The sequence below is a fragment of the Triticum urartu genome, chromosome 6, assembly GCF_003073215.2.
Source record: "Triticum urartu cultivar G1812 chromosome 6, Tu2.1, whole genome shotgun sequence".
In the NCBI taxonomy this organism is placed as follows: domain Eukaryota; kingdom Viridiplantae; phylum Streptophyta; class Magnoliopsida; order Poales; family Poaceae; genus Triticum; species Triticum urartu.
The window spans coordinates 330,232,370-330,258,645 of record NC_053027.1 but is presented as its reverse complement, the minus strand read 5'-3'; positions in this window follow the sequence as shown (position 1 = coordinate 330,258,645).

The following is a 26,276-nucleotide window of genomic DNA, read 5'->3' as shown; positions in this document are numbered from 1 at the left end:
GGGCTGCGGAACGCCTGGCCTCTCGTGCCTCCGTGATGCCCCTCATGAGGCGCTGGTATGTGTCAGCCGCGTTCGGCAAGCCGTAAGGCATGCAAACGTAGCTGTGGGGTGGGCCTCCGCAGCGCCCCACTCGCGAGGGCCAAAGGCGCTCCAGAGAGGCAACTCGGTTGAGCCCTGGTATGTCGATGCAGACGCGTAGCCCACCATCCTCGCCTGGATGGGGAGCCACTGCTGGTAGGCGGCGGCCGCCTTTCATGACTCTTGACTCCTGTAGCTCCTGAATGGCCTTCTTGACGAACTCCTGAGGGTCTGGGTCTCCTTGCCTTGCTCCTTCTTGAGGGAAACGTGCTTCGAAACACGCCTCCATGTGGTGCCCAAGCGCCTCCCTCGTGACCCTAGCTAGGTCGGTGGCCCTCCAGGGGAGAGCCCCCGAGCCCTACCTGAGGAGGGCGCCGGGCACGCTTTCCTATGCGATGGAAGGAGGTTCCCCCTGGGCAGGCGCGGGCCCAGAGGGGCCTGCCTCCTGAGTGGTCGGGCCGGACGATGTCTTGTTCTTAGGGGCGGTCTCGAGAGGCCTCCTGCTTCCACGATCCGGGTCTTCCAGTGACGTGGCCTAAAAGGCTCGTTCCAGGGAACACACCGCGTCCTTCTCTTCACATGGCACCGTGATGACTCCGCCGCTTCCTGGCATCTTGAGGACGTTGTAGCCGTGGTGAGTTACGGCCATGAACTAGGCCAGCGCTGGGTACCCAAGGATGGCGTTGTACGGCAGGCGAATGTGAGTGACGTCGAAGTCGATGAGCTCGGTGCGGTAGTTGTCGCGTGCCCCGAAGGTGACAGGGAGGCAGACCTGCCCAATCGGGACCGTGGAGCCGTCGGTGATACCGGAGAAAGGCTTGGTTGGCTGAAGCTGGCTGTAGGGCACTTGGAGGTTGTTGAATGTTTCCACGGACAGGACGTTGAGCCCTGCCCCACCATCGATGAGGGTCTTGGTGACCACCACATTGCTGATGATTGGGGAACAAAGCATCGGGAGAACTCCGGCTGTAGCCGCACACTTGAGCTGATCTGCTGAGCTGTACCTGATGGCGCACGCCGACCACCTGAGAGGGCGCGTGGCTTCGAGCCTGGGGAGGACTGCGTTCACTTCGCGGGCGAACTGCTTGAAGATGCGCTGAGAGGCTGGGGCTTGTGCCCCGCCCAGGATGCAGGCGATCGCGCGCGGCTCCTGGAAGCCCCCAGCCCCCTCGTCCTGGTGGCGGTCCTCGTTTCTCCTTGGCTGCGGCGGCAGCGGTGGGAGGCCTGCATTGCCTTGCGGGCGATCCTCGCGAGGCTGATCCCTCAAGTCTCCCTCACGAGGCTGATCCCTCCAGCCTCCCTCGCGAGGCGGGTCTTGCCAGTGATCCTCGCGAGGTTGATCGCGCCACCCTTGGGGCGTGCCACGGTCTTCCCAGCGTCCTGCGTTCCTTCCTCCTCCTCGGCCGTAGCCCCGGTCACTGCGGTCAGGGCGACGGCCGATCCTTCCTTCTCGCACGGCTCGGAGCTCTTGACATTCGTTGGTGTTGTGGCTGTGGAGGTCGTGGTACACACAGTACCGGCTGCCCTTGGAAGGTTCGGGCTGATCTCTGCCCCGCTTGGTGCCTGGTTCTGCCGCGAGCACGGCAGCCCCCTTGTGCTTCACATCCTTGGCCTTGGGCTTCTTCTCTTCTGGGTCTGCGGCAGGCAGCTCAAGGAGGAGAGACGCCCTTCCTTGGCCCTGGCACACTTGGTTGCCAGGTTGAACAGTTCCAAGGAAGTGCACAGGTCTTCATGCATCGCCAGCTCCTCCTTCATCTTGACATTGCGCACGCCGTCGGAGAAGGCCGAGATGATGGCCTCCTCAGTCACCTTGGGAATCTTGAGGCGCGCGTTGTTGAAGCACTGGATGTACTTTTGCAGGGTCTCCCCGGGCTATTGCTTGATGCGTCGCATGTCGCTCACGGCGGGTGGCCGGTCGCGAGTGCCTTGGAAGTTGGCGATGAAGCGGGTGCGCATCTCGTCCTAGGAGGAGATTGTGCCTGGAGCCAGGTTCAGGAGCCAGGTGTGGGCCCCGTCCTTGAGTGCCATGGGGAACCAGTTCACCATAACCTTCTCGTCTCCGTCGGCAGCTTCGATGCCCAGCTCGTAGAGCTGGAGGAACTCCGCAGGGTCAGCCGTGCCGTCGTAGCGAGGAGGCAAGTCTGGCTTGAACTTGCCGGGCCACGCGACATTGCGTAGCTCGGCGGTGAAGGCGCGGCAGCCTGCTGTGGCCACGGGAGGCCTTGGATGACGGGGAACTTGGTCTTGCATGTCCCCACGCACTGTAGCTGGGAGCAGCGTGGGGTCTTGACGCGCGGGAGCAAGAGCATGGTCGCGACGTGCTGGAGCAGGGAGCGCCCAGGCAGCTTCCTGCGGGCGAGGGACTTCTTGACAGCTCTGCTCTTGCTGCGCTGGCGCCTGACGGAGCGGGTTCCACCCAGGGGCCACGCGCCTTGGAGCCATGGCGCATTCCTGAGGAGGAGGTGGCCGGGGCGCCGCCGGAGCTTCATTGCCCGCGCGGGGCGGGGTGCGTTGCAGCGGAACGGACGGCGCAGGGGAGCCCCCTATGGCACGGACGAGCTCGGCGACGCGGTCGAGCCATTCTTCGTAGACGTCGTCGACGGGACGGTAGCGCAGGAGCTCATTCGCTGCGATGAGTGCAGCTCGAGCCTCCATGGGTGCGCGGAGCGCGCGGGACGAAGAACCAGCTGGGGTGAGCGAGGGAGTCGCGGTGCGGCCGTCTTGCCGCACGGACGGATGCTGGGACGATGCTTGCTGCTCGTCCCCCGCTGGGCCGGTGGCGGCGTAGACGGTAGGTGACGGGGAACGGCGAGGACGCCCGCCGGCAGGGGCCGTCTGGGCGACGCGGGAAGCGAGCGCGGCCCGGCGCTCAGCACGGGCCCGACGAGCGTTAGACATGGGCGTGATGGTCGGAGGAGAACGGGGTGGTGGAAGACGAATCCCGGCGCACCCCTACCTGTGTGGGGACCCCGACTCATAAGTCGTGATCATCGAATGCACGTGTACAGTGATCCCAGAGATCAATGCTCACTAAACACACAGAAGCTGAATAACAAGAGTCTTACATCCATACATACCGTATTACACAAGTAGGACCATTATGGTCAAGTCTTGAGTATAACATCGCAGCGGAAATCTTCGTTGATAACTTGGAACCATGCCATCTGCCTTAACCCTATAGGCATTCTGACTGGGAAGCGTCCTAGCTCGCATGTTCGTCACCGAGGTACTCTTCTTCATATCATGCTCTTTCATGCCTGGCCAATAAAATAACCAGTGGCAAGCCAATGAGTACTTTGAATGTACTCGCAAGCAACCCATGGTTTGGTTCAAGATACAACAATGCATGATATAGATAATTTTTTTTGCGGAAAGCTTGTTTTTGAGTGCAATGATATGTTCAACAACTCGTAAGACATGCATCAGGAGAATTCAAGTAACCAAGAGGACAGGTTATAGATATCAACACAAAGGGAGTGGGCTCCAACCCAACTCATCCATGTCAAGTCCTTTGACTTGACCCAAGTAGTTCTTCCCACACACACTGGTTTGTAAACAAGTGGACGTAGCCCAAGAGCGGTTACCCAACTGTCCTTGACCGTGGACACGGCTATTCAAATAGTTTTACACTCTGCAGAGGTTGCACACTTTACCCACAAGATCCGGGGAACTTCCGTGTCATCCACGACCCGCGGTACCTCAAGTACCCGGGGTAAGCACCCGATCACTATCTTTCCCTAGACGACACTAACAAGGAGTCCACTCGTTGTTCCGTATCCTCACGATGTACATCATACGAGACTCACTCGAGATCATAACATCCGAGAGGGGACACAACGGTGTATCCGGTGCCCTGTGAAAACAGTCATGGCCGCCCTACCTGGCACGACCCCATCCCGAGAGAGAGCACCAACTCTCCCCCGTCACTAGTAATGCGGGCTCCAAGCTAGTATCGGCCTAGGTAATCAATAATGCCCTTTCCCATATAAGGGTAGAGTGGTTGCGCATGTAAGGTTGGAATAACGGTCGCAACTTAAAGCAATCCGTTTTTGAAAACAACACACACACTTGCCTCGGTACACCACTTCGTCATCAAGTGGCTACCCAACTCATCATCTCCCTCGGGCATAAGTGGCACCCGACGGGGTTTTCGAAAAGTCCTTTGAAAATACTTTGTCTCCATCACCATGCATATTCCCGTCCCTTTTTGTGTAGCACTACTTAGCATCCTATCTACTCCCACCGGCATAACCCTCCTAGAAAGGTAGGGTCATGCATCATGCAAGTGTCAATGAGAAAAGCAACGGAGGCAAACCACCTCAAGTGGTCACCATTTTATCATGACTTCGATGCAAGCAATAAAATTGCCATATGACATGCATAAAAGGGGTTTCTTAGACATGGTCAAAGGGCTGCTTGCCTGGTTCATCGGAGTCTTGAGATCTTCTGGTCCTTCTCCAAGTACTCCGTCTACTTCGGCAACTAACGTCGGAAACAATCACAATAAGCAACACAACAAGGCAAGAATAAATGTGCTCTAAAAATATGAAGTTGACTTTTATTGGATACCTCTGGTCATATGAGGAATGACCAAAGTGATTTCATTGGAAGTGGATCAATGGATATTTCTAAACATTTCGATATGATGGAATCAAGGGGTTTATGGAATTGTAAGAAGTGTACAGAAACATATTTTTGAAAAATGAGCAAAGGCACCCATTTAACAAAACATGATTTTCGAAGCATCTAGGAGTGGGTTTCACTGGATTTGGAGTTCAAATGAATTTCCTATGAATTTGCAAAGTTGACAAATATGAAGAAATGGCTCATTATTTTATGTGGTGCAGAAAGTATTAATAAAAATGATCATAAACTAAGTTATGAACTTAGAAACATCTAGGAATTTGAATCATGGAATTTGGATCAAATTTGAGCTCTCTGTGATTTTCTAAAGTACATCACAGAAATAGGAAAAATAGGATTTGATAGATATTTGTGAAGGAAAAGCTTCTATAAAAATGTGACAATAGCACCCTATGGTAGGGAATGATTTTAGAAACAACTAGAAATTTGAATCATCAAATTTGGAGTTAATTTGAATTGTTTATGGATTTTTGAAGTTGACTGGAAAAAGAATAAGGAAAAGGCTATACCACTTATTCTGCGCGCTGGGCGAGGGATAGCTGACGGGCCGGCCCAGTGGCTCAGCTGCGCGCGGGAAGGGCCACGTCGAAGGCGTACTCGGGGGAAATACGCCTTCCCCGAGCGAAGGCGTCAGCAGGCAGAGCCCGTGTCCACTTAACTCATCGGCCCGCCCCACTGTGCCGCTGACGCGCGGGGCCCACATGTCGGGTTCGTCCCCCACCTCCCACTCGAACAGACGCGAGGCAGGGGAGGCAGGGCCGAATGCTTGCGGGCATGGGCTCTGGCAACACAGGCCACCTCCGGCGATGCCCGGCACACCGGCGGCTTCAGGAGAGTGTGACGCACCCGCCAAGGTGCGCCACGACTGCTAGGGCGGTCGGATGCGGCCGGTGCATCACCCGTGGCGGATGGAGGCGGCAGCAAGATTGGGGCATGGCGCTGCAGCCGCGGAGAGGAAGAAATGGAGCGGGGGGATATGAATGATGGCGGAGGCGATGTTATGAGACGACGAGGTGGAGAGGAGGGGCTCGGGTTGGCACGAATTTAAGCGAAGTCTGGCGGCTCGGCTTCGGCCGTGGGGAGCGACGGAGGGATCGAAAAGAGGGTTGGATGGGTCAAGGGGCTTCTAGGAGGGAGAGGGGGCGAAGAGGATCCAGATGGAGGCCTGGGGCGGCTTTATATGGCGAAGGCCTCGGCTCACCGTGGGCTCATGCGCCGGCGAGCTCGTGCTCGTCGCTACGGGCCTCGGGATGGTGATGCACCGTGTCTAAGGCGTTCGTGGGGGTGGACTACGCCCAGGGGGAGAAGAGAGGGAGTGGGGAACGCGGCAAAGCGGGTCCCCTCCGGGGCCAGCGACTGGCGCGCTCAGGCGGCGCTCTGTCCGCACGCGAGGAGAGCCGGAGAGGGAGAGAGAGGAGGGGGATGACAGCGTGCCTTGTACTGGACGTCGAGGCGACCTTAGGGGACACGAGGGGGAGGCCCTAGGTGGTCCGGTAGCTCGGGCAAAGAGCGGCTACAGTGCGGGTGTGCACTGTAGCACGCTCTGGAGCACGCCAATTGCATGCCAGGGCATGCCTTTGGATTGTAGGGCGCGGCCACTTGTGTCTAGGTTGTTTAGGGAGGAGTAACAAAAGGGGAGAGGGCCTTGGATGCCCTGGACAGCCAGTAGGAGAGGAGAAAGGTTGAGAGAGAGAGGGAAATGGGCTGTCCAGAGAGAGAAAGTGAGGGTTTCACCCCCAAATAATTGATCTGAGATGGAGCCATTGCTACTGGAGGTAGAAGAGGTCTAGGAGGGGCTGTGGTAAAAAGTGGAGGCCATGGAGAAGAGTGGAAGAGGTCAAAACAGGGGTTTTAGTAAAATGGCAGAAGGTGTTTGATGCTTGTTTGGTTAAGCAAATGAACTCCATTTGGCAGGAGACTCCACAGGGTGAAATTGCACATATAATTAGGGCCTTACACCCATTTTGAGCTTATTTGGGCAAAGTTCACAATGTAACTTTTTTAAACCCTAAAAATTACCAGAAATGGACTTGTGTAGATTTAGTTGAGAAAATCATTTCTCCTTGATGCACCACTTCGTGTAGTGGCCTCATTTGGTCATGTGAACATGCTCACAAAAGTTGGGGTCAAGGAGAAAAAGTTGGCAGTACAAACTTGTTCAAATTTGATTCTGGTCAGAGAGGGTTTTGGGGTACTTTGATCAAGATAACATTCTCTCCAACTTGTGCCATTAGGTCTAGATGCATTATTACACCATTTGAGCATGTGCACCAAGTTTTAGAGCATTTGGACATGTTTGACCGTGCAAAGTTGTTCAAACTTGAAAAAGGACAGAAGTGGTTTTGAGAGGGTTTCATGGGGTTATACTGTTCTCCATGACATGAGACTTGTCAAGAGCATCAAACATGTCAGATGTGACATGCTAGAATTTTCTTGGAATTTTTGGGGAATATTTCCATTGTAAATATTTCAAAAGCTTGAAATATCCAGAAAGGGTTTTTGAGGGATTTGACCAATATTTTGAACATGACCATGTGTTGAAACTCTTATATAGGGGAACTATATGCCCCCTGAGTTTCCCTGATTTTTCTCAAATATTTTTGAAACAATAAAATAATTTTTCCCTATTAAAGACCATTTCTGGCCTTAAGAAAAAAGCTTTTAAATAAAATAGGAAAATAACTTTTAAAATTATATTTTTGTGGTTTTTGGGTATCATATATCTAATAGGAGTCAAATATATTTTTGGAAAGATTTTTACTGCCCTGAATTAAGTACTTGCAGTACAAATCTTAATTCGGGGGTTTTTGGAAAACTAATTTTTGAAAATACTTTTTGGACAGATTATTCTTGTAAGCAAATACTATATTGCTCTATACACATGGCATGATCATTGGTTCAAGAGTTTGGAGCAAGGAGATGAAGTATAGGAGTTGGAGGATTTATTTGATTTTTAGAGCACTTGCAAACAACAGACAAGATCCAAACAAGGCAAGGTACAAAACACTCAAAAGTTTTTGTCAAACCACATTTTATCATGATTTATTAGCTTAAGTGTTGTGGCATGAAAATCAGGGTGTGACAGACCTACCCCCTTACAAGAATCTCGTCCCCGAGATTCCCAGACTAGGCGCGGAAAGGAATACGGAAACTTGGATTTGGGGTAGTCTTCACGTCCTCATACTGCTTCTGCTTCCGTTTGGTGCTCCATTGAACCTTGAAGTACTCGATGGCATGGCTTCGTTTTTATCGTCCTGCTTGATCCAGATTGCAATTGGGGTCTCTCGTGTAGGTCATATTAGGCTGGAGGTCGATGGCTCGGTGATCGATGTCCTTGTAGAGGTCAGGCTAGTTAGGAAGTTGGAAACGTTTCCAGAGTTGTGTCATGTGGAAATATTATGCACAGTGGGTAACTCAAGTGGTAACTCTAGCTGGTAGCCGTCTACTTTTCGTCTCGCAGTGATCTCGAAGAGTGCTGATGAATCTTGGTGTGGGTTTCCTTGTCATGGAAATGCTTGGTTCCTTTGAGAGAAGTGGCTTGCAGATACACCTGGTCTTCAACGCGAACGTTTATTTCTTGGTGATGGTGGTTGGTATAGTTCTTCCTCCTTGGCATGGCGGTCTTCAAATGTTTCTTCACTAGCTCAGTGATTTTTCTTCCGTCTTCGGGTAGACAAGTATGTTACCAAAATAAGGATGACATCTATCTTGTCTAAGCACTCCATGAAAACTTTGTTCACGGGGTACATAAAGTAGGCTGGGGGTATTGGTGGTGGTCACGGTTGAGTATGGTCCAAGGTGTTCTCGATTTAGAGTCAAGACCTATGGTAATGACCCGACCATGTTGTGGCTTAGTAGGGCTTAAGGGTTTCAAGGATTCTAGTGTGCGAGTGAACATTTTATTATCTTATCCTTAAGCATGGTTTCTGAGATGCCAATAGTCTATCTAGTCCTTCCAACAAATAACCTTATACCATCGAAAGCATCATCTCGTATAGGACAAATCCAATCATCACTCATGATTTACCAAAGTCTCAGATAATTCCTCAGGGTCAATGATACAAACTCATGATGTCATTTGTCCTCTATTCCTATATCCTCAAATTGGTCTTCCTTATGGCATCGTCAGTTCTTGTGCTATATTAGGGTGACAATGTGCTTGCTCACTATGTCCTCTAGTTCCATAATGATCCCAGTGTTGTGCAAGGTTTACAGAGGCTTAACTGGTTCTCTTGCAATTATATGGGTTAAGCACATGGTTAAGGACTCGAGCTTGGGTATCTTGTGAAGTCCCGAAGGGTCTAGGAATGGGTTTCTAGTCTGGAGGGTTAAATATAACTCTACGGGGATTCACTTGGTCGAGTTGACGGTAGCAAAATTCTTCATTTCCAGTTGGTTGCCGGGGTAGAATCCTTGGTGCATCTTGTCTTGCTGATCTTCAGTTGATGAAAGAGATGCGGGGAAAAAGTAGCATAGAGAAGGGGAATGCCTAAAGGGGGTTCTATAGTGCAAGTGCAACCAAACAGGTGCCAAAAGGGCCAAACAAAGGAAAACAAGGAAGGTGATATAGTTGCGTACTTGTTGCCTAGGGCAAAAGTGCGACCTATATCAAAACACAAACAAATAAAAACAAGAAACACACAATCATGGTTCTATTCAAACCATCATACGGACTCGACTGCGCATAGGGGGTACACGACTCATCCTACCCTAGGGGTTCTCGGACTCAGTAATCGTGCCTTGAGCCTCATGTAGTCTTCTGAGTTTTCCTTAGGTGTTGTACATCTCTTGTAGTTGTTCGATGAAACGATCCAGGTTGAGCCTGAAGATTCTTCAACAACTTCTTGCCTGTTGAAGTGATGGGGTGAAGGTGGCTCCTTGTAGCAGGCATTAACTCGGTCTTCTGTTGTCTTCTTAATCATGACAATCCCTTTCTGTCTTCTAAGGCGTCGATGGTACCAGGTAGGTAATCCTTTATGCAATGACATTAACAAGGCATAGTAGAGATCCAACATGTCGGTTACGTTGATGACAACATCGACACCAAGAGAGGGGGATGAAGAGTACCGTTTTCCTGCTCACTATAGTGAGGCGGACCAAATGGCGAGGTTCTCATCCACCGCTGGTTGCCGATACAACAACGGTAGTGACAGGGTTACTCTATTAGCGATGTATATCATGATATTGCATATCCTATGCCATGATCATCATAGGCTAACGTTGCATCATCCTGGGAAAATTCAAAGGTGTCACCGTCCTCTGGGTCTTCATGTCCTCATTCTTCAAAGGCGTACCTTCTGTTGGCATCGTCTTGCTGTGGTGTTGCCAATCTTGTGTTCAGAAGAGGTGGGTGTGTGTTTGGCAAGATGTAATCCTTCTAGGATACCCACGAGGATTACAAGGAATCCCGTGGTCAGGGGCTTGAGGGTGCTAGCGACCGTTTGCAATAGTTTTGAAGGGAAGAGATTGATAGGGAAAGTATACCTTAGTTTTCTAAAAACTGAGAAGGGAAGAGAAGTATAGATAGTTTTGAAAACTAGTAATAGTTTTGGAAATAGTTTTACCCTAACTAACGACCATGCTAACTAAGGCTTCCTGCAGTCAGGATGGCTCTGATACCAGCTCTGTGGGGACCCCAACTCATATGTCGTGATCACCGAATGCACGTGTACTGTGATCCCAGAGATCAATGCTCACTGAACACACAGAAGCTGAATAACAAGAGTCTTACATCCATACATACCGTATTACACAAGTAGGACCACTATGGTCAAGTCTTGAGTATAACATCGCAGCAGAAATCTTCGTCGATAACTTGGACCCATGCCATCTGCCTTAACCCTACAGGCATTCTGACTGGGAAGTGTCCTAGCTCGCATGTTCGTCACCGAGGTACTCTTATTCATACCATGTTCTTTCATGCCTGGCCAATAAAATAACCAGTGGCAAGCCAATGAGTACTTTGAATGTACTCGCAAGCAACCCATGGTTTGGTTCAAGATACAACAATGCATGATATAGATAATTTTTTTTGCGGAAAGCTAGTTTTTGAGTGCAATGATATGTTCAACAACTGGTAAGACATGCATCAGGAGAATTCAAGTAACCAAGAGGACAGGTTACAGATATCAACACAAAGGGAGTGGGCTCCAACCCAACTCATCCATGTCAAGTCCTTTGACTTGACCCAAGTAGTTCTTCCCACACACACTGGTTTGTAAACAAGTGGACGTAGCCCAAGAGCGGTTACCCAACTGTCCTTGACCGTGGACACGGCTATTCGAATAGTTTTACACTCTGCAGAGGTTGCACACTTTACCCACAAGATACGGGGAACTTCTGTGTCATCCACGACCCGCGGTACCTCAAGTACGCGGGGTAAGCACCCGATCACTATCTTTCCCTAGACGACACTAACAAGGATTCCACTCGTTGTTCCGTATCCTCACGATGTACATCATACGAGACTCACTCGAGATCATAACATCCGAGAGGGGACACAACGGTGTATCCGGTGCCCTGTGAAAACAGTCATGGCCTCCCTACCTGGCACGACCCCATCCCGAGAAAAAGAGCACCAACTCTCCCCCGTCACTAGTAATGCGGGCTCCAAGCTAGTATCGGCCTAGGTAATCAATAATGCCCTTTCCCATATAAGGGTAGAGTGGTTGCGCATGTAAGGTTGGAATAACGGTCGCAACTTAAAGCAATCCGTTTTTGAAAACAACACACACACTTGCCTCGGTACACCACTTCGTCATCAAGTGTCTACCCAACTCATCATCTCCCTCGGGCATAAGTGGCACCCGACGGGGTTTTCGAAAAGTCCTTTGAAAATACTTTGTCTCCATCACCATGCATATTCCCGTCCCTTTTTGCGTAGCACTACTTAGCATCCTATCTACTCCCACCAGCATAACCCTCCTAGAAAGGTAGGGTCATGCATCATGCAAGTGTCAATGAGAAAAGCAACAGAGGCAAACCACCTCAAGTGGTCACCATTTTATCATGACTTCGATGCAAGCAATAAAAGTGCCATATGACATGCATAAAAGGGGTTTCTTAGACATGGTCAAAGGGCTGCTTGCCTGGTTCATCAGAGTCTTGAGATCTTCTAGTCCTTCTCCAAGTACTCCGTCTACTTCGGCAACTAACGTCGGAAACAATCACAATAAGCAACACAACAAGGCAAGAATAAATGTGCTCTAAAAATATGAAGTTGACTTTTATTGGATACCTCTGACGCGCGGGGCCCACATGTCGGGTTCGTCCCCCACCTCCCGCTCGAACAGACGCGAGGAAGGGGAGGCAGGGCCGAATGCTTCCGGGCGTGGACTCTGGCAGCACAGGCCACCTCCGGCGATGCCCGGCACACCGGTGGCTTCAGGAGAGCGTGATGCACCCGCCAAGGTGCGCCATGACTGCTAGGGCGGTCGGATGCGGCCGGTGCATCACCCGCGGTGGATGAAGGCGGCAGCAAGATTGGGGCATGGTGCTGCAGCCGCGGAGAGGAAGAAATGGAGCGGGGGGATATGAATGATGGCGGAGGCGATGTTATGAGACGACGAGGTGGAGAGGAGGGGCTCGGGTTGGCATGAATTTAAGCGAAGTCCGGCGGCTCGGCTTCGGCCGTGGGGAGCGACGGAGGAATCGGAAAGAGGGTTGGATGGGTCAAGGGGCGTCTATGAGGGAGAGGGGGCGAAGAGGATCCAGATGGAGGCCTGGGCCGGCTTTATATGGTGAAGGCCTCGGCTCACCGTGGGCTCATGCGCCGGTGAGCTCGTGCTCGTAACTACGGGCCTCGGGATGGTGATGCGCCGTGTCTAAGGCGTTCGTGGGGGTGGACTACGCCCATGGGGAGAAGAGAGGGAGTGGGGAACGCAGCAAAACGGGTTCCCGCCGCGGCAAGCGACTGGCGCGCTTGGGCGGCGCTCTGTCCGCATGCGAGGAGAGCCGGAGAGGGAGAGAGTGGAGGGGGACGACAGTGTGCCGTGTACTGGACATCGAGGCGACCTTGGGGGACACGAGGGGGAGGCCCTAGGTGGTCCGGTGGCTCGGGCAGAGAGCGGCTACAGTGCGGGTGTGCACTGTAGCGCGCTCTGGAGCACGCCAATTGCATGCCAGGGCATGCTTTTGGCTTGTAGGGCGCGGCCACTTGTGTCTAGGTTGTTTAGGGAGGAGTAAACAAAGGGGAGAGGGCCTTGGATGCCCTGGACAGCCAGTAGGAGAGGAGAGAGGTTGAGAGAGAGAGGGAAATGGGCTGTCTAGAGAGAGAAAGTGAGGGTTTCACCCCCAAATAATTGATCTGAGATGCAGCCATTGCTACTGGAGGTAGAAGAGGTCTAGGAGGGGCTGTGGTAAAAAGTGGAGGCCATGGAGAAGAGTGGAAGAGGTCAAAACAGGGGTTTTAGTAAAATGGCAGAAGGTGTTTGATGCTTGTTTGGTTAAGAAAATGAACTCCATTTGGCAGGAGAATCCATAGGGTGAAATTGCACATATAATTAGGGCCTTACACCCATTTTGAGCTTATTTGGGCAAAGTTCACAATGTAACTTTTGTAAACCCTAAAAATTATCAGAAATGGACTTGTGTAGATTTAGTTGAGAAAATCATTTCTCCTAGATGCACCACTTCGTGTAGTGGCCTCATTTGGTCATGTGAACATGCTCACAAAAGTTGGGGTCAAGGAGAAAAAGTTGGCAGTACAAACTTGTTCAAATTTGATTCTGGTCAGAGAGGGTTTTGGGGTACTTTGATCAAGATAACATTCTCTCCAACTTGTGCCATTAGGTATAGATGCATTATTACAGCATCTGAGCATGTGCACCAAGTTTTAGAGCATTTGGACATGTTTGACAGTGCAAAGTTGTTCAAACTTGAAAAAGGACAGAAGTGGTTTTGAGAGGGTTTCATGGGGTTATACTGTTCTCCATGACATGAGACTTGTCAAGAGCATCAAACATGTCATGTGACATGCTAGAATTTTCTTGGAATTTTTGGGGAATATTTCCATTGTAAATATTTCAAAAGCTTGAAATATCCAGAAAGGGTTTTTGAGGGATTTGACCAATATTTTGAACATGACCATGTGTTGAAACTCTTATATATGGGAAATATATGCCCCCTGAGTTTCCTTGATTTTTCTCAAATATTTTTGAAACAATAAAATAAATTTTCCCTATTAAAGACCATTTCTGGCCTTAAGAAAAAAGATTTTAAATAAAATAGGAAAATAACTTTCAAAATTATATTTTTGTGGTTTTTGGGTATCCTATATCTAATAGGAGTCAAATATATTTTTGGAAAGATTTTTACTGCCCTGAATTAAGTACTTGTAGTACAAATCTTAATTCGGGGGTTTTTGGAAAACTAATTTTTGAAAATACTTTTTGGACAAATTATTCTTGTAAGAAAATACTATATTGCTCTATACACATGGCATGATCAATGGTTCAAGAGTTTGGAGCAAGTTGATGAAGTATAGGAGTTGGAGGATTTATTTGATTTTTAGAGCACTTGCAAACAATAGACAAGATCCAAACAAGGCAAGGTACAAAACACTCAAAAGTTTTTGTCAAACCACATTTTATCATGATTTATTAGCTTAAGTGTTGTGGCATGAAAATCAGGGTGTGACAACCTGGCGTGCCAAATGTCGGATTCCGGGTTCCGGCAGACCTTTGAGGTTCGAACACTGGGGTGCGCACGGATATTTCGCCTCCTACCTACTTGCACTCCTCCGCCTTGCTAGGATCTAAACTAAGGAAAGAACAACACTAGAGACACAGGGTTTATACTGGTTCGGGCCACCGTTGTGGTGTAATACCCTACTCCAGTGTGTGGTGTGGTGGATTGCCTCTTGGGCTGATGATGTTGAACAATACAAGGAAGAACAGCCTCGTGAGGGTCTGTTCTTGGCTGGGGTGATGAACTGCTGGGAGGAGCTCAGTTACCTTTCTCTCTCTCTCTCTCTCTCTTTCTGATCTTCTCTATTCTTCCAACCCCCCGGCTCAGCTCACTTGGCTCTGTGGGTGGCCGGTCCTATTTATAGAGGCCCTGGTCCTCTTCCCAAATATCGAGCGGGAAGGGAGCCAACAATGGCGGGCTAATTTGAAGGGGGACAGCTAGTATCAGCTATCCTGACAAAAGTAGTCTTCGCCTGCGCAAAGCTCTGGTGATGACGCCGTCTTGGGCTCCACGGTGACCTCCGTCTCGTAGTCCTCCTGGTCTTGGTCTCGTTGCACCGAAATGGCAACCTTTGCCTGACGCCTCGGTACTCCGCGGCTGCGCTTGCCCCCTTTGCACCAAAGAGGAAGGGAGGACACTGCGTGGGCTGGCACCCGCCTGGCGCCCCCGGTCGTCATGGCTTGCGTCACGGGCACCTCGTGAGGTACCCCGCCTTGATCTCTCCGCCTCCTCGTGAGCCAGCCTGACGAGGCCGCGCCTGAGGAAGCTCCGCGTCGTCCGCCCCGCGAGGCTTGGCCCCTCGCGAGGGTCTTGGGTTTGTGTTGGTGAAGATGGGCCGCGCTGGCCCCCCCTTTGAGCCATGCTGCAGGCCGTAGGCAGGCAAGTTTGGGGACCCCCGTTCCCAGAACGCCGACAAAGACTACCCCTAATGCTACAGATCCCCGATCGCCCCGACTGGGCTCCACTACTGATCAACTGGAAACAAAACATCGCAATGAACAAGGTCTTCATCGAGCTCCTCCTTGAGCTCCGTTGCGTCACCTGCACGGTAACATCGGCACCTGCAAGCTGGTTTTGGAAGTAATCTGTGAGTCATGGGGACTCAGCAATCTCACACCCTCGCGATCAAGACTATTTAAGCTTATAGGTAGGGTAAAAGGTCTGAGGTGGAGCTGCAGCAAGCACTAGCATATATGGTGGCTAACATACGCAAATGAGAGCGAGAAGAGAAGGCAAGGCACGATCGAGAAACTATGATCAAGAAGTGATCCTAGAACAACCTACGTCAAGCATAACTCCAACACCGTGTTCACTTCCTGGACTCCGCCGGAAAGAGACGATCACGGCTACACACGCGGTTGATCCATTTTAATTAAGTTAAACTTCAGGATTTCTAAAACCAGACATTAACAAATTCCCATCTGCCCATAACCGCGGGCACGGCTTTCGAAAGTTCAAATCCCTGCAGGGGTGTCCCAACTTAGCCCATCACAAGCTCTCACGGTCAACGAAGGGTATTCCTTCTCCCAAGAAGACCCGATTAGGCTCGGAATCCCGGTTACAAGATATTTCAACAATGGTAAAACAAGACCAGCAAAGCCACCCGATGCGCCGACATCCTGATAGAAGCTGCACATATCTTGTTCTCAGGGCAACACCAGCAAAGCCACCCGATGCGCCGACATCCTGATAGAAGCTGCACATATCTCGTTCTCAGGGCAACACCGGATGAGACATCCTACGAGTAAAACCAACCCTCAAGTTTCCTCGAGGTGGCCCCGCAGTCTACTCAGTTCGGACCAACACTTAGAGAAGCACTGGCCCGGGGGGGTTAAATAAAGATGACCCTTGAGTCTGCGGAACCCAAGGGAAAGTGGGAGGTTGTTAGTGCAAATGGTAAAACCAAGGTTGGGCCTTGCTGGAGGAGTTTTATTCAAGGTGAACTGTCAAGGGGTTCCCATTATAACCCAACTGTGTAAGGAACGCAAAATCAAGGAACATAACACCGGTATGACGGAAACTAGGGCGGCAAGAGTGTAATAAAACACCAGGCATAAGGCCGAGCCTTCCACCCTTTACCAAGTATATAGGTGCATTAATTAAATAAGAGATATTGTGATATCCCAAAAAATATCCATGTTCCAACAAGGAACAAACTCCAATCTTCACCTGCAACTAGCAACGCTATAAGAGGGGCTGAGCAAAGCGGTAACATAGCCAAACAACGGTTTGCTAGGATAAGGTGGGTTAGAGGTTTGACATGGCAATATGGGAGGCATGATAAAGCGTGTGGTAGGTATCACGGCATAAGCATAGCAAAAGAGCGAGCAACTAGCAAGCAAAGATAGATGTGATTTCAAGGGTATGGTCATCTTGCCTGAGATCCCGCAAGGAAGAAGAACGAGTCCATGAAGAAGGCAAACGGGCGTAGTCGAACGGATCCTCACAAACACGATGTTATCGGAACCAACCCGAAGAAGCAACACTGGAAAGAAGCACACAACATAGTAAACAACCACCACATGAACATGGCATGATGCACAACCAAGTATGATGCATGTTCGGTTTAATGAAACATGGCATGGCAAAGTGCAACAAACAACACTACAAATTAAGTGGAGCTCAATATGCAATGGAGTTGCATACTGAAGAAAACACCACATGACTTATTTAGTTCCCTCTCGTTTATGTACCCAACAAGATTAAATGTTTTTAGCATGGCAAGAGGTGAAGCATAATGAAACTATCTATCTAGGCAAGTTTAAATGCGGCCGAAACAACAAAACAACAAGTCTGGAAACTCCTCATGTGCATATTTTGGTTATGGTATTGTTCTGCCCTAAACACAATTTTAGGGTTGTTAAACATGCAAGAAGAGTGCACCATGTTAAACTAGGCAAAATTCTACCCCATTTACATATAAAGATTATTAAATTTGGAGCTACGGTTATTAAGTTATTAAATAAATCATTTTAGCATGGCATATGGGCAAAAATGCACAAACAGCATTTTAAACATTTTTAACATGGATGAAAATTGGATATTATGAAACTAGACAAAATTCTAAACAAGTTACATATATGATTTATTTAGATCCGATGCACGGTTGGTGATTTATGATATGCATGATGTTTGAGGTCTATTCTGCAAAACTGTAAAACGCTGGATAATAGATAAATTCGTAGATCTGGGAAAAAACCTACATGGGCCGAAACTAAAACTAGAGAAGGCCCAACAAAATAAAGAAAAAGGGGCGCTGGGGCTGCTCATACATGGGCTAGGCCTAACTGGAGGTGAGGTGAGGCCGCAGGGGGGCCGATGCAGGCCGAGGCGAGGCCAGTCTAGGCGAAGTCAACGCGGGCGCGCGAGATGCTCTGCTCGTTCTGAAGGAAAACGCAACAACAGGTTCAGGGCGCGACGTCTCCAGGTGAAGCAGAGGAGGAGGCGCAGACGGGACAGCGCTAGTCGAGGCGGAGGAGGCTCTCGGGAAGGCGCGGGGCGACGAGGAGGAGGCCGCAGGTGAGGAAGGTGCTCGGCAGGAGGCGAGGCAGGCAGCGGCGACGAGGACGTCCATGGATGCCCCTGCGGGTGAGCTTCGTCCGTTTCCTGACAGAGAAGAACACGAACAGGAAAAGGGAGGGAGATTAGAGGAGGAAGGAGGGAGCACGGGGAGCAGGGAAAGGGCGACGGCCTGGCGGTGGTGCTCGTCTCCGCGAGCTGGCCGGGGATGCACAGGACGATGCCGGGGCCGAACAGAGGAAGCGTACGGGAGGGGCTCCAGAAGAAAACTCCTCTTCCCTGGACCGAGAGGAGACAGGGGCTTCGGGAGAGCGAAGGAGGATCTCCTCTCCTTGGATCATGCGCACGAGGCAGAACGCTCCGGCGTGGCAGGGCGAAGGGATTGAGGGAGAAACTGGTTGGTGGTAGGTGGGATGGATCGAGGCTGCCGATTGGGGATTGGTTTGGCGCTGAAACCAAGGGAGAGAGTGGTGGCGGCGGACACGGAATGGATGGGACAGATCCCTAGGTTTTAGGGTTGCCCACTATTTATATAGCTAAGGGATTTAGGGTAGAGGCTAACACGTCCCTACGATCGCAATCGGACGAACCGGATAAATAGGTTAGGGGGCCCAATTAACAAAACGGAGATGTTTTGTAGATGTTTGGGGATGATCCGGACCCAACAGTGATGACTGCCCGGGTCGGGTCCGGGGAAGTTTCGGACGCGCACGTGAGGGGTTCGATGTACTGTGCAGAGTGGGTTTCAGGGTCTGGCGGTACACAGCGGACTGTGCAGAAAGCTTTGGGCTGAGAGAAGAGCAGAGAGAGAGACCCGGCGACTGTTTCCGGAGACCGAAAATGTCCCACGTTAGACCGGCTATAATGCCGCTATAGTTTAACGGTTGGGCTATCAAACGAGCTCCGAATGCGATGAAACTTGGCAGGCGGTCTATCTACACTATAATAAGACCGCACGCCAACTTTCATCCCAATCCGAGAACATTTTCCAGTCACTTACAAAATAATATTTCGGACATGCCGCGGGCGCGTGCAAGTGTGTCTGGGCTCAGAAGGACAACGGACGGAACGAGGAGACCAGGACGGATTCAAGTTTTGAAAACATGATGATGCAATGCGGATGATGACATGGCAAGATGCAACACACAAGCAAATGACATGGCAATGATAGCGAATAACTGGAAGACACCTGGCACATCGGTCTCGGGGCGTTACAATCTTCTCCGCAGAGGGGCCGCGGTCTCTCTCGTGGAGTAGATCCGATATGGATGAGCGAAGCTCTATCTCTCAAATGAGTTATCACAACACTAACCCTAAAACGTAGGTGGAGGGTGAGTATATATAGTCTAAGGGGCGAAGGGGTACATGGGCTACAGCCCAGATGCGCTGCACGCAGGCAGGGGGGCCGGATGTCCGGGCGTAGAGCCGGATGTCCGGGCCTTCCCGAGACGCCGGATGTCCGGGCTGGCAGGGTCCAGCCTTGTTGCTCTCTAGAATGGCGGGGTCCGGATTTCCGGGCTTGAGGCCGGATGTCTGGGGGCTCGGGACGCACCGGATGTCCGGGCCCTATAGACTTGGCCGCTGGCTCCTTGCTACTAGTGACACTTCCAGGGCCGGATGTCCGGGTCCTGGGAGCTGTCTCCGTCTTCTTCCGTCGTCGCTTCCATGCTTCCCTCGCGGATGGTGTAGTTGTTCCTTGGCGCTTGCACTCCACCTCGTCGTCCGTAGTGTTCCGACAATACCTATCCATGCACACGAGAGGGGTGTCAAATAGTATACCATCCTCGAAGGGGTCAAGTGAGCACATGTAAAGGAGATGATTCACCTTTGGGTATGTCAAGTAGATGTCGCACGCGTCACTCGCCAAACAGACTCTTGACATGGTGATGTCCATAGGATGCTCCGCATCATCTCTCCTCCCTTGGGAAAGATCTGACCTCGGATCGAAAACCAAATCACCATGGGAAAGAGATGGCTTCACCGTGTAGAAGTGGATGTTCACCAAGTACTTGTCATCTTGAAGCTCGAAATTGGCACTCTCCAATGTTGCACCATCTTGTGATTCCTTCAAAAGGAGTAAGGACAACAAACAATTGGAAAAACAAATGTGGTTAGCATTAGTGCAAAACCAAGCATTCAAGAGGTTATTCACCAAACAAGTGTCGTCATCATGCAAAGCATATGGTGTGACAAAGGATTGTGACATGGAATGTAAGCATATCAATCGAGCACAAGCAAAGAAATCATGGGGACAAGCATGTGAATGTGAGGTAGTGATGCAAATATGTGTGACAAGAGAAGAAGCATCTACCTCAAGTTCGTAGCAAGCATTCACAAATTGCTCAATGAAAGGTCTATGGTAGGCATAGGAAATATTCGCAACACCAAATAAAATGAAGTGTCTAAACACATTGGACAAGTGTAAGACAATCCAAGCATAACGTGCATAGGGTGTAGTGAAGATAGTGTGGCACTCAACATGATAGAAAGAGCAATTGTTCATCATGTGCGAGGCAATCAAGTCAAACATGTAGCAATCAATGGGACATGGCATATGTGAAGTGATGACATTGTTGCAACAAAACATATGAGAGGAGCATGTAATCCAAGAATTGGATGCAACACACAAGGCATATATATCATGATGCATGGAATGGTGAAAATGACAAGTCCAAGCAAGATCTCTAGCATGTGTGCAAACAAGTGGTCCAATATGAACAATAAGTCTCATGGTGCAAGCAACACAAGTAGTATGATCCACAGTATCCATGCTCAAGAAAGATGTCACCTTGAAGGCGTGTCCTTGTGCATTCTTCACAATGCCGAAGTGGTAGGAAAGGTGTGGGAGAAGCGAGTCGTGGTCGAATGTATGAGGCTCTCTCTCAAGAGCTCGAATGGTCAACTCATGTGAAGCGAAAGTTGACACAAGGTCCAAGTATCCTACACAAAAGAGACACAAACGAAAGAAATTGTGTGTGTGGTAAATGTACACATCATCCATCATGATGTGTATGTGCACATGAGAGTTAGCACAAGATAAGCATCGCTCAAAGAAATTTGATGCATGGTATAAGAACATGTCATCCATCATGAAAGAATAGTTATTGTGTATAACATGATGGGGATGCAAATTGAGCATACAAATATATGGCACATCAATATCATGTTCGTACATGTGGAGTATATTGTGCACATAAGTATGAGGATCATGCAATGGATAGGATGAATCAAAATCTCCTAACATGTATGAGGAAACTATGGGGGTCTTCTCATGAGCAATATTGGAAACATCATATGGAGAAAATGGACAACATCCAAAATAATGCATATCCGAAGCTAGGTGTTCATGGCATGGCATATGAGATAAATGATGCAAAGGAAGCTTATCAATATAATCACAAGAAAAACAAATTCCAATAACCATGGGCTTGTCATCTATTCCATATGTGCAAATTGGGTTTATTTTAATAGCATATGCATAGTAACTATGAAGAGATTGCAAATATGACATGTGATTGATCTCATGCATAGCATATGACAAGTCAAGCGGGCTGTCAAACATGATGTGACCTAAAGAATTGTCACACAAAATCTTATGTAACATGGCATCACAACTAAGAGACTCCACATGGCAATCATCATACTCATCATAAATGGGTAAATCATCGCATGGGGAAATTGCACTAGCATGAAGCATGGTAATAGGTTGATCAACATCATCCAAGCAATCAATGTCAAGAATGTCCACGAGTGGGACTAGAGCATCACCTTCATCTATGTTACCTTTGTCATTCCACTCATGTGGTGTGGGTGAGGTGGGAAAGAACAAATGGTGGTCATCTTCATCTTGATGGAACCATGTGGGGGGTGCATCATATTCCACCATGGCCATCGTCTTGTCCAAATGGAGGACGTAGTCGTCGCGAATCAGCGCGTCATCATATATGGGACCTAGCACCAAATGAGAAGACACAATAGAGGTAGAGGGTAAGTCGTTAGGAATCATAATGGCCTCACTCTCTCTATGTGGTGGTTCACTCACTCCCTCAAGGTAGGTGCACTCAATGTCACATATGGTGGAGTCACTCATCTCACTCAAGTGGTGGGGGTTGTGGCTCTCCTCACATGGGAATTGTGGCAACACATCATATATCGGGCTAGTGGTGAAGTCACTCTCACTCTCAATATGGTGGCTAAAGTCACACAAGTCAACATATGTAGTCGTGGTCGAAGGGAAAATCCCATGCTCAACCATCTCGTTGTCGTCACCGTGGATGAAGGCCGAAGATGGCACATCATCACTCTCGCCTCCTAAGATGGAAGCATCATCCTTTCTCGTCACCATGTCGCTCACCTCCAAACCATGTTCCTTGATTGGCTCCATCAATGCCACAAAGAGGGATGGCGATGAAGTACAACTTGGGAGCATCGTCTTGGAGCTCGTCGGGCTTGCCCATCTTGGTGGTACTATCCTCATGCTCGCGTTCTTGGAGCTTGGTCTTCAAGAAGTGTGCTTGGGGTGGAAAAGCCTTGGCCTTCATGAGTTCTTGTTCCGCCTTGAGATCACGAATGTAGTAGTCGTCGAGGGACTTGTAGTTCTCAAGGAAGAGAGTCTGGAGAGGTCGTTGTGCAATCCCATCATGAAGTGGAACTTCATCGGAATGGGGTCGTCCATGCCGTCTCGTTGCAAGGCTTTCTTCATCTCCTTGAAGTACTCGTCGATGGACTTGGATCCTTGGGTGGTGTTCTCCAATTGGCATTGAAGTTGTTCCGTGTTGGTTGGAGGCACGAACTCTCGCTGCAAAGCTCTCTTCGTCCTGGGCCAACTCATGTTGTAGGTCTCCGAAGGTGTGTGAAGCCACCATGTGGACGCGTATTCGTGGAAGTTCCTTGTGGCGCACATAACTTGATCTTCGGGAGGAACATGATGTAGCTTGAGGTAGTCGTCCATCAAACGCTCCCACTCGAGATACTCCTTGGGTTCTTGAGTCCCATAGAAAGGAATCGCGTGGTCGATGTCGACGTCGTAGTAGCTCGTGGAATTCGCGGACTTGAGCTTGGGGAGCTTCTCTTGAGGTTCTTGTGGGCGAAGATGTCGTATGTTCATAGGTGAAGATGCCTTGAAGTCACTTGGCGAAGATGCCAAGGGAGATGGTGAAGTCGTTGAGCAGTTGTTGGTGTTGAGCTCTTGACATTCACGTTCTTTTTCGTGATGGTGTCGATGCCGATGTGATCTTGCTGGAGATGGTAGCTCGGAGGCATGTGCTCTTGAGCATCTTCTCGAAGATGAGGAAGACCGCTTGTAGGACTTGATGAGGGCTTTGATCTCCTCCATTTTATCTTGCATCTTGCCGTAGTTGGAGTTGTTCATGGCATCGAACTTGTCGTTGTTGTTGTAGACCAAAGATGAAATGCCTTGCCTATTCATCACAAGACTCGAGCAAATGTGAGTGGAGAAAGGATAAGAACTATACCAAATGTACCTTGACCGATGTTGATGATGGATCAATGATCACTCAATGATGTAACAAGGAAATAGCACAATTGGTACCAATTCCTGTTGGTTTCTCACATCTACACAAATAGGGCTTATGGTGGAGCTCGGTGAGGATAGTGGCACAAAAATTTGATGCAAAATGTTAGCAAGAGTCAATAATGTTGAAAGAGATTCACAAATTCGCAAGTGTAACAAGTAGACCAATAGCAATATGTGGCACATAGAAACACACACACGGATAGATAAATGGGGTCGTGCAACCAAGGAATGAGATGAAAATGTGGAATCCATGGAAAATGCTCCTGTTGCACAACTCTCGAGAGACGCTAGCACGATTTCTCAATAGACGGATACGATACTTGTGCACAACCTATAGGAGACAAAAATGCAACGACTTCTATCCCAATTATGCTATGTATATGATGTTCCGGTGGTATGATCCGAGATGATCGGATACGAAAATCTTATATGCAATGTGGTATGATGCTATGGCACTTGCTTACAAGCTTCTTTGCTCTTTCTCTTTTGCTTAAAGCTTATTCTCTCTTTTTTTGTATATGGCCACAATGCGAAATGCACAAACGAAGATAGCAATTGGGTATATATGGGAACAATATTGTGACACAAGGGATGATATGATACCAATATGATATGGTATGTATGCAATGGAAGGTGTAGCTCGATGATCACTAATGTGCACAAGTAACGTTGCCGGCAATACTCAAATGGCTAGTCTCAATAGGCAAGTAACGCAAAATGGGCTAGGGGTTAACAATGCAATGGCAAGGGAATATACAATGGAGGGATACCACGATACCAAGATGATATGGAGGTTACCGTCCTTGGCGATGATGAGTGGCGGTGATCTTGGTGGAGATACCGAGATGATGGAGACTCATCCCTAAGTAGCCGAAACACCTTAGGAAACGGAAAAATGCAAACTCAAAATCTCAAACGTAAAATGCCAAATGGTGGTAGCGGGAAAGCGGTGGTGGTTGCGAAAGCTCAATGGGATTGCAGAAATGCAATGATGGGTTTTGAGACGCAATGTGGAAATGGAGGGTAAGGTGGTGGACTATACATGGTGTCGGAGTTGGAAGCACGGTCCCTAAGTAGCCGAAACACCTTAGGAGACACAACTCACAACACAAACAAAATTGGGTTAAGTTGGGGTGGTGGAAGTGTATGGTGGGCAAGCCTATGTGGGAGTTATGGTGGTGGTGTTTGATGAAGAAGAAATCGTCCCTAAGTAGCCTAAACATCTTAGGAGACTCAAATCACAACTCACACAACCACTAATGCTAAGGGGAACAAAATTGGTTAGGTTGCGGAAGTCGGTGGTGGTTATGCGGAGGTTATGGTGGAAGCCCTAGGCAAAGATGCCAAAGTTCCAAAAATTTGATGGAGTCCAATGGTGATGGTAGTATTTTTATGGGAAGGGGGATGTCAAGAGCTTCTCAACGAGCTAAAGAACACAAAAAACAGACTCCAGATGAATTAGTTATGGTCAAAACGGTGAAACGGGGGTGGCTGAGATGTCAGGGGCCGGACATCCGGGCTCGGGGCCGGAAATCCGGGACCTGATGTCAAGAACCGCGCACGAATGGCGCTCCAGGAGCCGGATGTCCGGCTTGGGGCCCGGATGTCCACCCCGATGGCCCGGATGTCCGGCCCGACGATTCCAGATCGGGATTTGGACTTCGAAACTCGATTTGGGGGCGGAAATAGATTATTGTAGGGCAAAATTGCGGAGATTTCGTGGATGGAAAGTGGGGAAACTTGGGGATATGCTAGATCCACTTGAAACCAAGCAAATCGATGGATCAAATCCAACAAAACTTCATCAAATGAACAAATCACAAAAAAAATCGGGGATATTTTTGGTGGGGATTTTCGAATTTAGGACGAAATCAACAAAATTAAGCTAGAAAACTACGAGGGGAGGCTCCGAAATCGAGATCAACATGGCTCATGATACCAAGATGATGTAGGGTGGAACCCTAGATGGCCGATCTTTCACGAAAGGAGCGGATCCCGCGAAGAACACAAAGAACACGAGGGGAAATACGAGGGGAAATCAAAAAGGGGCACAAAGAGAAACACTCTCAAACCAACAAGATTAACTCACACATGTGCTAGATCCTTGAAACACAAAGAGATACAAGATACGACTCCAACAAAGGATGATACATAGGGTAACCAGTTCTTCTCCGTGAGGAGGTCTTAATGTCTTCTCCATGAGGAGGTCTTAATGTATTCTCCATGAGGAGGTCTTGAATCCAAGGTGGATCTTCTCCGTAGAGGGGCCGCGGTCTCTCTCATGGAGTAGATCCAATATGGATGAGCGAAGCTCTATCTCTCAAATGAGCTATCACAACGCTAACCCTAAAACATAGGTGGATGGTGAGTATATATAGTCTAATGGGCGAAGGGGTACATGGGCCACAGCCCAGATGCGCTGCACGCAGGCAGGGGGCTGAATGTCCGGGCTTCGGGCCGGATGTCCGGGCTGGCAGGGTCCAGCCTTGTTGCTCTCTGGAATGGCGGGGTCCGGATTTCCGGGCTTGAGGCCGGATGTCCGGGGGCTCGGGACGCGCCGGATGTCTGGGCGGGTTCTCCGTCTTCTTCCGTTCTCGCTTCCATGCTTCCCTCGTGGATGGTGTAGTTGTTCCTTGGCGCTTGCACTCCTCCTCGTCGTCCGTAGTGTTCCGATAATACCTATGCATGCACACGAGAGGGGTGTCAAGTAGTATACCATCCATGAAGGGGTCAAGTGAGCACGTGTAAAGGAGATGATTCACCTTTGGGTATGTCAAGTAGATGTCACACGTGTCACTCGCCAAACGGACTC